Source organism: Zea mays, chromosome 2 (genome assembly GCF_902167145.1).
Source record: "Zea mays cultivar B73 chromosome 2, Zm-B73-REFERENCE-NAM-5.0, whole genome shotgun sequence".
In the NCBI taxonomy this organism is placed as follows: Eukaryota; Viridiplantae; Streptophyta; class Magnoliopsida; order Poales; family Poaceae; genus Zea; species Zea mays.
In genome coordinates, this window is record NC_050097.1 from 4,100,926 (window position 1) to 4,113,637 (window position 12,712).

Sequence of the window (12,712 nt, forward strand, 5' to 3'; positions counted from 1 at the left end):
TCCCCTTAGGATCCATCTCTTCGGGCGGTTAGTCCCTTTCTTGAAGAGAACGGCTCTGATACCAATTGAGAGCACCTAGAGGGGGGGGGTGAATAGGTGATCCTGTAAAACTTCAAAACTTAAGCCACAAAAACTTGTTAAGTGTTAGCACAATTATGGCCAAGTGGCTAGAGAGGAGTCAAAACACAATAACCACAAGAAATCAATCACAGAGATGACACGGTGGTTATCCCGTGGTTCGGCCAAGTACAAAACTTGCCTACTCCACGTTGTGGCGTCCCAACGGACGAGAGTTGCACTCAACTCCTCTCAAGTGATCCAATGATCAACTTGAATACCACAGTGTTCTTGCTTTTCTTTTCTCAATCCCGTTTGCGAGGAATCTCCACAACTTGGAGCCTCTCGCCCTTACAAAAGATGTTCACAGAGAATCACGGAGCAAGGGAGGGAATGAGCAACGCACACAAGACTTCAAAAGATCAGAGCAACGCGCACACAAGCAGCAATAAGAGCTCGCAACACAACTCAAAGAGTACACAACTCCACAAGAGCTCTATATGCTATCACAATGAATCGAATGCGCTAGATCAATGTCTTGGTGCTTGGAAAGGTTGTAGGAATGCTTGGTGTTCTCCTCCATGCGCCTAGGGGTCCCTTTTATAGCCCCAAGGCAGCTAGGAGCCGTTGAGAACACATCTGGAAGGCTATCCTTGCCTTCTGTCGTCGGGCGCACCGGACACTGTCCGGTGCCCGATTTGTTTCCATAAAAAGCTCATCCGACCGTTGCTTTCTGATGCAGATCTGCGCACAGTTGGCGCACCGGACATGTCCGGTGCACACCGGACAGTCCGGTGTACCTTTCCGACCGTTGGCTCGGCCTCGTGTCGCGCGCCGATCGCGCGGCCGACCGTTGGCCCGGCCGACCGTTGGCTCACCGGACAGTCCGGTGCACACCGGACAGTCCGGTGAATTTTAGCCGAAGTCGCCGGAGAAAAACCCGAGAGCGGCTGGTTTGCTCCACGCTGGTCTGGCGCACCGGACACTGTCCGGTGCACACCGGACAGTCCGGTGCCCCAGCCCGAAACAGCCTTTGGCTGCACACAGCCACTCTCCACTTCCTTTCTTTTCTTCTTCTTTCTGTTTCTTACACTTAGATAAATATATTAGTACACAAAACCAATGTACTAAGACTTAGAAACATACCTTTGTTGAAGATTTGCACTTTGTTCATCCATGGGCATTGATTCACATTTAAGCCCTTGTGTTGACACTCAATCACCAAAATACTTAGAAATGGCCCAAGGGCACATTTCCCTTTCAACAGCCCCATCAGCCGGAGGAGGGGGGAGGAGGAGCATTCTCGCGCGTTGACAGGGAGGTCAACGTCATCTTCGGTGGACATGGGTCGCAGGAGAACAAGAGACAACAAAAGCTCAACGATCGCCAGATACTGGTGGCGACCACCGGCCCTCCCGCTCCGTACCGGTGGTCGGAGCACCCAATCACGTTCACTCGGGAGGATCAATGGCTCAACTTTGACCACCCGGGCAAATATCCGCTCCTCGTCGATCCGGTGATCCGAGAGAGCCGGGTGAAGAAGGTGCTAGTGGACGGAGGGAGCAGCATCAACGTCACCTTCCCCCGTACGCTCCAAGGCTTGGGAGTTCACCTCAAAGAGCTCCACGAGTCAGACACTCCTTTCTTCGGCATCGTGCCGACGGAAGGGGAGTACCCGCTGGGCCACATCTACATGCCGGTCACCTTCGGGACTCCGGATAACTACAGAACCGAGTTCCTGAGGTTCGAGGTGGCGAACTTCGACTGCGGGTACAACGCCATCATCGGGAGGCCGGGGCTGGCTAAATTCATGGCCATCCCACACTATACGTACATGATACTGAAGATGCCAGGGCCGCAAGGAATCATAACTGTACGCGCCGACTTCCAAGGCGCCGCAGAATGCTTCCGAGTGGCCATCCAAGCAGCCCTCACCACCAAGCCATCAGCGGTTCCTTCAACACCGGCGAACTCTAAGCCTGAAGAAGACCTCGCCGTGCCGGCAAACGAAGCTCAGGCCGCGACCTCTATGCGGCCGACTGAGGACACCAAGCGGATCAACCTGGGGTTCGCTGATGAGCGCAAGACGGCCATCATCAGCTCCAGTTTGAGTGACAAATAGGAAAGCGCGCTCGTCCAGTTCCTGCAAGATAACCGAGACGTATTCGCATGGCAACCTGCGGATATGCCGGGAGTCCCAAGAGAACTGGCCGAGCACAAATTGAAGGTCTATCCCCAGGCGAGGCCGATCCGGCAAAAGCTGCGTCGTTTCACGCCCGACAAGAGAGAGGCCATTCGTGCCGAGTTAGCCCGCTTGGTCGCGGCCGGATTTATTAGAGAAGTATTACACCCCGAGTGGTTAGCCAACCCTGTTCTTGTACTCAAAAAGAATAAAGTGGATTGGCGCATGTGCGTCGACTATACTGATCTCAACAAACACTGTCCGAAGGATCCCTTCGGGCTCCTGAGGATAGATCAGGTGGTGGATTCCACCGCTGGATGTTCGATGCTGTCTTTCTTAGATTGCTATTCCGGGTATCATCAGATTAGTTTGGCAAAAGAAGACGAGGAAAAAACGGCGTTCATCACCCCGTTTGGTGCTTTCTGTTATACCTCCATGCCGTTCGGCCTCAAAAACGCTGGAGCGACTTATCAGAGAGCTATTCAAACATGCTTAGCCGATCACTGGGGCAAGCGTGTGGAGGCTTACGTAGACGACGTGGTGATTAAAACGGAGAATCCGGAAAATTTCATTGAAGATTTACAGCTGGTTTTCAATAGCCTGAGAAGATATAGATGGAAGCTCAATCCTGAGAAATGCGTCTTCGGGGTACCAGCAGGAAAGTTACTCGGATTTATTGTCAGCCACCGGGGAATTGAAGCTAATCCAGATAAGATTGAAGCTATCATGAAGATGGAAGCTCCTCGATCGCAAAAGAAGATTCAGCGACTCACTGGATGTATGGCAGCCCTGAGCAGATTCATATCCAGGCTGGGAGAAAAAGGTCTACCATTTTATAAGTTGCTGAAGAAGGTGGATAAGTTTCAATGGACTTCAGAGGCACAGGAAGCTCTAGACGCACTGAAGAAATTCCTGACAACACCGCCAGTATTGAAACCGCCCCGGCGAGCTACGCCGACTCAGCCAGCTGAAGATTTGCTGCTATATATCTCTTGCACGACTCACGTGGTAAGCACTGCGTTGGTAGTCGAGCGAGTGGAAGAAGGGCATGCCTACCCGGTACAACATCCCGTCTATTTCATCAGTGAGGTTCTAGGCCCATCGAAGAAAAAGTATCCTCAAGTTCAGAAGCTATTATATGCAGTACTTCTAACTGCCCGCAAGCTGCGCCACTACTTTGACGACCACAAAGTCATAGTAGTTACTGGTTTTCCAATAGGGGACATTCTTCACAACAAGGAAGCCATTGGCCGAATAGCCAAGTGGGCTTGCGAGTTGGGGTCTCATGATATCGAGTTCCGACCTCGCACTGCCATCAAAACTCAAGCACTGGTCGATTTCGTATCAGAGTGGACAGAACAGCAAGTGCCGGATAATCCAGAAACCGCAGAAGTATGGCGAATGTATTTTGATGGCTCGCTGAAGCTGCAGGGAGCAGGAGCAGGAATTCTTTTCACTGCACCTGGAGGCGAGCACCTCAAGTATGCTCTCCAGTTGCTATTCCCGGCCTCTAACAATGCTGCCGAGTATGAAGCTTTGATACACGGATTAAACATCGCCATATCACTGGGTGTCAAGAGACTGATGGTGTACGGAGATTCTCTGGTAGTCATCAGTCAAATAAACAAGGAATGGGATTGCTCAAGTGATTCAATGGGAAGATACTGCGCCGCCATCCGAAAGCTAGAAGATAAATTCGAAGGTCTGGAGTTTCATCATATAGAAAGAGATCGGAACACGGCGGCTGATGTACTGTCCAAGCTCGGATCCGGTCGGACTCAAGTCCCGCCTGGGGTCTTCGTGCAAGAAATCCTTCAGCCGAGCATCTCGACGGATCAAATAGAAGAGTGCAACATCATAGACCAACCCGAGTCAGACTCTGATGACTGGAGGCAACCGATTATTAAGTATATAAAGAATGAAGAAGAACCAGATGACAAGAACTCGGCAGAGCGCGTTGCCAGACAATCAGCTCACTATACACTCATTGGGGAGATATTATACAGGAGGGGCGCGTCAGGCGTCCTCATGAAGTGCGTTCTCCCGTCCACCGGGAAGCAACTTCTGGAGGAAGTCCATGCTGGGCAGTGCGGAGTACATGCAGCATCCAGAACGTTAGTCGGGAAGGTTTTCAGGTCAGGATTCTATTGGCCGACGGCGAAGAATGATGCAGCCGAGCTAGTTCAGAGATGCGAAGCTTGCCAATACCTGTCAAAACAACAGCACATGCCAGCACAGCAGCTACAAACCATACCAGTAACTTGGCCTTTCGCATGCTGGGGATTGGATATGATTGGACCTTTCAAGAAAGCTCAAGGAGGATACACCCATGTATTGGTGGCAATTGACAAGTTCACTAAATGGATAGAGTTTCAGCCCATTGCCTCCTTAACCTCTGCTAAAGCCGTGGAATTCATACAAAGCATAATATTCAGATTTGGAATACCGAACAGTATCATCACTGACTTGGGATCCAACTTCACCAGTTCAGAATTCTTTGACTTCTGCGAGCAAAAAAGCATTCAGATCAAGTATGCATCTGTAGCCCATCCGAGAGCCAACGGGCAGGTTGAGCGACCCAACGGAATGATATTGGAGGCACTTAGAAAAAGGGTCTTTGATAAAAATGAAAAATTCGCAGGAAAATGGATAAGAGAATTGCCTTATGTTGTTTGGAGCTTGAGAACTCAACCTAGCTGGGCCCTGCATGGAAACACTCCTTTCTTTATGGTCTATGGGTCGGAGGCAGTGCTACCCGCTGATCTCAAGTTTGGGGCGCCAAGATTGATCTTCGAAAGCATAGCAGAAGCCGAAGCCACTAGGCTGGAGGATATTGACGTACTCGAGGAAGAACGACTGAATGCGGTGATTCAATCAGCACGATACCAGCAGACTCTAAGGCGCTACCACGACAAAGCTGTGCGGCAACGTTTCTTTTCGATGGGAGACCTCGTCCTCCGCCGAATTCTAACGGGGGAGGGACGGCACAAGTTATCACCCTTATGGGAAGGACCTTTCATAGTAGCAGAAGTCACTCGTCCCGGATCATATCGCCTCACCCAAATGGATGGTACAGAAGTCGGGAACTCCTGGAACATAGAGCACCTCCGAAAGTTTTACCCCTAGCTGTATCTCAAAACAGCCAGGGTGACCATGTATTCTGTATAAGGGAAATACGTCATCAATAAAGAGAGATTTCAAAGATACTTGGCTCATTTATGATTGACTTGCATTCTTACTTAACTCGGGGTGACCACTATGCCCTACCAACGGAGCAATCGACTTAAGTCGGCAACGACTTAAGGCGGTGCAACATGCTCACGCTTACTTAACTCGGGGTGACCACTATGCCCTACAAACGGAGCAATCGACTTAAGTCGGCAACGACGTAAGGCGGTGCAACATGCTCACGCTTACTTAACTCGGGGTGACCACTATGCCCTACAAACGGAGCAATCGACTTAAGTCGGCGACGACTTAAGGCGGTGCAACATGCTCACGCTTACTTAACTCGGGGTGACCACTATGCCCTACAAACGGAGCAATCGACTTAAGTCGGCAACGACGTAAGGCGGTGCAACATGCTCACGCTTACTTAACTCGGGGTGACCACTATGCCCTACAAACGGAGCAATCGACTTAAGTCGGCGACGACTTAAGGCGGTGCAACATGCTCACGCTTACTTAACTCGGGGTGACCACTATGCCCTACAAACGGAGCAATCGACTTAAGTCGGCAACGACTTAAGGCGGTGCAACATGCTCACGCTTACTCTACCAGGGGGTGACCACTATGCCCTACTAACGGAAGTTACCGGCTAAAAGTCATTGACGGCTTAAAACAGTATAGCATACTCGCGCTTATGCAGCTGTAACACCCGGATTTTAGGGGTCCAAAACCCGGGGTTAACATAAACACCAGGTATGCTGGGACCAAGTCTCAAACATATGATGTATAGTGGCACAGGATCGAATGTCACAACTTTATATATAACAGGAGTTCTATACAAATAAATAGTTACATTATAAGGAGACAACAGTCCAGCAACCCAAAGTTGACTGGGAGACGACGACCTAGACCTCTCACGAACTCATCACCGCATCCTCCATGAGCATCATCCTGCAGTACCTGGTCTTGACCTGTGGTGTATGTGAGACAGCAAGAGTGAGCTCACATACGTTCATCGCTCAACAAGTTGTGGGGAATAATGTGCATGAACTCGCCAAAGGTGGGAGCTCACGTGAAGTGTAAGGCTTACCAAAGAAGATGGTTAGAGCTGAGCATTGCTTTTAAAGTTGGTCAAAATTTTATTAGCAGTTACTAAGTATAAGTAAATACCAACCCAATTAAATAGTAGAACAAAAGTAACCACATCACCTGCAATGCAATGCATATGACAAATTGAGTTTAGTTCCATAACTTAATCATGTGAGTGTCCGAGCCGCTCATGACCGTGAGCACGGCTAGTATACCAGTTTTACACTCTGCAGAGGTTGCGCATCTTTACCCACAAGTCGTGTATCCCATGTCGCCAGGGTTTGCAAGGCCCTAAGACACTTCCGAGGTGAATGGCTAGGGATCCACTACGAGGCCTTTACAAAGTTCCACTAGCTTCCGAAAACCCGCTACAGTTTATAGGAAGATCCAGTACAGGAATCCCTTGCAGGACCGCCATCGCAGCAAAATCCTCCCGAGGGCACTTCCCGCACTGACCTCTCCCCTACTGCCCTTGCCCCTTTCGGGTAAGGTAGTCTTCCACTAGCTTTCCTAATTAATCAGCCAAGGGCGTCCCATTAAACCCTTGTGGTAGCACTGTTTTCCCGGGTGGTTCTCCATGTTCCAATTAACATAATGATCTTAACATGAACCATAAATAACAACTGATAACAAAAGTATAATCATGAATAGTGTAATCTTCATACCCAAAACCACATATAGCACTAGCAAGTACTACCCAGAAAGTTCAGTGGTAAACAAGGTATGAAGATAGACAAACTAGGGTAACCTATTGGGTCCCATCAAAATTAACCTATGCAGATCATTATGATTAATTAGAACATGAGTAGGTGAAAAGAAGTGATCAAGGGCACAACTTGCCTGGGCCTTGAGAATCCAGGTACCAGGATGATCTTCAGGTGACACGTGACCTCACTGCTAGTCGTAGCAATTCAAACAAACATGGTATAGGCAAAATTAACATTACACCAAACATAAGAACAAAATACACATTAATAATCTACATATTAAAATAAGATCATAGGAACAGGAATCATTAATTTTGGAGTTATAGATTTTAAGTTATGAATTTTCAAAGGTTTTATGTGTTTAAAATGAATTAAGTGAGAGAGTAAATTTCTAATTGTTTTCATGACAAAACAGAGGCACTAAATGATGAAGAATATTATTACAAAATTTTAGAAACTGGAATGGTTCAATTTGGAGTTAAAATGAATTTTCTATGAATTATCTAAGTTCTAGCAATTATTTTCATATTAAAAATCCATTTTCTATTTTATTTATTCAATTTAAACGAGTTCTGGACTGGGCCTCAATTATAAGAAAACCGCAGGGGGTTCAGCGCAAGAAACCCGAGACACGGGGAACAGTGCCCGAGGGACGGCGGGTTTATTCCGTGAAAGCCGAAGGGCTCTTTAGCAAAAGATCCCGGCCGAAGGGGTATCAAGAATCCAGGGCCGTCCGATCTTGAATCAAGGGACCAGATTAGATCTTCCCCCCGACCGAACCGGTACGCGCCGTGAGTCGCACGATTAGAGATCAACGGCTGGTATTTAATGGGGCGAAGGGGTATCCCTACGATCTAATCTCGACCGCACAACGAGATCCAACGGTCAGGAGCCCTTCCCCCAATTCCCAGCATCCCGAGCGGCGGCGGTGGCGCACCCACGGCGGAGCTTCGCCGGCGAACGCGCAATCCGGTGCCAAACCACCCCGAACTAGAAATTAATCGGTGCAAAACCAAGAGGGGAAGATAGTGAATCTACAGAGAGGGGTCTCACCGGCGATTGAAGGGGGCTGCAGTCCCGCCCACGGAGGAGAGCGGATTCACGGCGGAGCTTGCACGACGACGAGCAATTCCCGCCCCCGAGAAGGCCCCCAACGTCGACCGAAACTTCGTATGGCTGCCCCGCAACGTCGCCGAGCCAACCCGGTCCCGATCGAAGGACTAAATCGCCGGTTGGACGAAAATCCTCGCACGGCGGACTTCTTCTTCTCTCTTTCTCGGTTCTTCAATCACGCGCCGGCAATGGGGCTTCCGTTTCGGATGGGACGAGGAGGAGGGGTCGCGGAGCTTCGGCTTTATACCCAAGGAGCGACCCGCGGCCGTTGCACGGAGGCCGAGAATCCACGGCGAGTTTGGCGGAGTCCGCGCGGCGCGATCGGCAAGCTGTTGAAGACGAGCCCGACATGCGGACCCCGCGGACCAGAGAGAGGGAGGGAGGAGCGAGCGCGGGTAAGAGACTGGGCAGGGGGCCCCACATGTCAGCGAGTAAGCGCGGCGCGGCGGGGAGCGAAGTTGGGCCGCGCGGCGGGATAGGGTTAGTGGGCCGAATGGGAGGTATGGCGGCCCATGAGGCTGATTTCGTTTTATTCTTTTTATTTTCTGTTTTCTTTTCTTCTTTTTTTTCTTTATTTTCAAACCCAATTTGAGTTCAAGTTTAAATTCAAACTTGTGGCAAATTCACTTTCAGATTAATAGTAAAATTTGGACATACCTAAGAGTGTGATGAATTTATAACTTTGTTTTGTTTTGTATAATATTTCTTTCTCTCTTTCCTATTTCCAATTCAAACCAAGCCAAGTTTTAAATTCTAGATTTCAAATTTATGCATAAGTTAAACTTTCACATGATAATTACTACATAGTGTTTCTTCATTTATTTTATTATGAGTATTTACCTTTAAAAAGGGTGAATTATAAAGTTTTAATTATTTATCAATGGTATTTTGCTCAGATTTCTTCTATCAATCCCAAATTCAGAATTTGGGTGTTACAGCAGCTCAAGGGATGATCTCCATATCCCACAAACAAACTTCATCATGCAGCGTTACCACAAACTTGCAAACTAATAAATTCTGATACAATAAGGGAGTAATCACGTCATTCGAATGATAAGCCGATAACCTCTAACGAATACTTGATCATGCTAACTGCGCGCTCAGAGCACGCGAACTGTTTCTTTATTTTCTAATGTCTTTCTCAGGAACGACTGACGAAGAAGGGCGATTCGAGGAATCAGGGGCAGCATTCACGTCGGCTCTTATATCTTCAGGGACAGCCACGCCGGGTCTTCTCATCAAGATTCGTCCCGCCCGAATGGCCTTGTCCAGGGCCTTATCGCGCTGAGCTTTGAAAGTGACAGCAGTTTCTTCAGCAACTTTAACAGCCTGCTGAGCAGTTTCTAACTCCTGAGCAATGGATTTCTTAGAAGCTCGGAGTCCCTTGATGGTGGCGTCCTTTGCCGATAGCAACTGTGTAAGGCGGGCCACTTCGTCCGAGGATTCTTGCAGTTGACGGCGCTGATTGTCAAGCTCTTCCATCGTAAAACGGTGGCTCCTCTCCAAGATGGTCAGCGAGTTGCTGGAATCTCGATACAATCTGTCCAAGTTATCGCGAGAAGCAGCAAGGATGCGTTTTTCTTCCTACAAGCAAAAATCAACTCATTCAGAATCCAAGAGCATCATAAGGCGAAGCACAGGTTTGTAAGCTACCTTCTCAGAATCAAGCTGGACATGAAGAGAAGAACTCAGAGCATTGGCATCATCCAAAGCCGCAGAGACCTGACTCAACTCGATCTGACTTTGAGAATACTTCTCCTCGAAGTCAGCGCATCGTCGAGCCATTTCAGCTTGATCTCGAGAATGTTTTTCTTCAAGAACTGTGATCTGCCGAGTCATCCCTATCAAGAAGTATTCAAACAAAATGAGGTCAGAAGGTAAAACAACCCACGGGCAAGAACAAAGAAGAAGAAGAAAGGACACTAACCAGCATTGGTGGCCTCCAACTCAGATACACGACCCCGAAGCAACACCGGATTCCAACGCTCAAGAGATGAAGCCACCTCCGGGATGGAAGCACCCTGCGACTTCAGCTGGCCGACCATTCCATCCACCAAAGCCTGATAAGAAGAGCGGATGATCATAATGGCAACAATTTGTGCAACATAAAGACCAAACTAAAGCACAGCACAGCACCTGGAAGTTGGAGAAAAGCGAAGGGATCCCCAAGTCAGGAGAAATCGGCTGATGACCAGGTGCCAGACCACCACTCGAAGCAGTTTGCAGCAGACCAGCAGGAACAAGCTCAGTACATTCAGCAGAGCTTAACGCCAGACCAGTGGGGATGCTGCCCTCCAAAGCGACCCCCTGATCCGGAGTTCGAGCCACCATCATGCCGCCAGAGTGTGGAGGTGAACCCACATGAACATCCATGGAAGTACAGGAGGGAGACCTCGCTCGGACACCCTCGGGGGCTGGGTCAAGGTTGGCGCTGCCCACTCGAGCCGGGTCACCCCCGGCAACACCCTCGGGGGCTGGGTAGTGGCCTACACTCCTCACCTGAGTTGAGTCCTCCCCGGCGACACCCTCGGGGGCTGGGCACATGTCAGCACTATTCAAAGGATCCAAGCTCTCTGCCGTGACCACCTCTAAGGTCGACGGACCTTCAGCTATTTCCATAGGATTAGGGCGATCCAAGTCATCATCCCGGCCCTCGAGATCGTGCTCTAAGGTCGACGAGGCACGGGACGACCTCAACCCAGCATCTGGCACGGCCGCACAAGTTTCTGTTGCATCAACGTCTGCAGGTTCCAACAGCAAGTTCTCAGGGACCATATCCTCTAGAGCTTGATCAAAATTGGCCATGGACAGTTCTTGCAGACCAATAAGAGCAGACAAGGCAGGAGAAGGAACCCCACTACTACCACCGCTAGCAGCGAACTGCCGACTGTTTTTCCGAGTTAATGGAGTTTCATTCTCTTCCTCCTCATCTTCCACAGCGACAGCACAAACAGCATCCTCATTGGGGTCAGCAGCAGGCGGAGCACACCCATTGGGATCAATGTCAGCAAGGCCAGTTGCAGTCATTTCTTCGGCAGCAGGAGCTAAGGTACTGGCATCCTCATCAAAGCTAGACACTCGCCGGAGGCGTCTTCTTTTCTTCTTCTGCTCATCAGCAGAAGGCTCGGGCTGACTAGTTCGGCTGGGACGCCTCGGGCGAGTATTGATAGGTTTCGAGACATCCAAGGTCGCATCAACCTCTGGAAGCGGCACCACCGCCAATATACCATCAGGAGCAGTATCAGATGAATCCTCAGCTAGCAGATCGAGCATGTCATTTATGTCTGCATCACTAGGGTTCAGGGGCACTTCAAAATAAATCTGCCGTTCATCATCAGGTATCTCCCCGAGCGAAGCAACTAAGGAACGGACCTCTTCAGCAGAAGGTCGAACTCTAAGACCCAAATTGCTATCTGTCACGGGCGGATTGGACACAAAAAGAGTGAAATCTTTGGGAGAAGGCAGGTTCCAAGCCGAGTATGCCACTGGAGCTCCAACGTTTGAAACTTTACCCCTGAGGATCATCTCGAGTCGGCTCACCAAATCAACAGAAGGAATTCTCCTATTAGTAACTCGGGTTGAGTCGGCCAGCCCTCGGTAAAGATATGCCGGATAAGCCCTGTCCTTCAGCGGCTGAATGTTTTTGAAAACAAAATCTGTGACCACGGCTTCGGCAGTCAGACCTCTCTCTTTCAGTAATCCAACTTCAGTAAGCAACACGCCCGCCTCGGCTACTTCTTGGTCCGTGGGAGATTCAGTCCAACTCGGAGTACGAACGTCTGCCTGTCTCCCTGAGCGGGAAGGGAGAGAATTTCCATAATTATCCATTATAAACCACTCCAGACGCCAACCTTTAATGCTGTCTTTGAGGGGTATCTCGAGATACTCGGTCTTCCGCCCCCGGCGCATCTCTAAACTGGCACCTCCGACCAATTGATGTTGCCCCCCGGCCATCCCAGGACGGCAGTGATACAGATACTTCCACAAGCCAAAATGCGGCAGCACGCCAAGATAAGCTTCGCAAAGGTGAACGAAAATAGAGATTTGGAGAATGGAGTTAGGGTTCAAGTGAGTCAGGTTGATGTGATAAAAATCAAGGATACCACGGAAAAAAGGAGATATGGGAAGGCCGAGGCCGCGAAGAAGGAAAGGAGTGTAAACCACTGACTCGTGGGTATCTTCAGTTGGGACAGTGGTCCCGTGGCAAGAACGCCAAGAACAGAGTTCCCGTGGAGGGAGAACCCCGATGGAAACAAGGCGGAGAAGCTCAACTTCAGAAATCACAGACATATGGTTACCTGCGAAAGGTAACTGACTGTTGGGGTCGATGGCGGGGATCACTGCAGCAGACGAGTTCGCGGTTTTCCTCTTGGGCGCCATCTTGTTTCTCGCTGG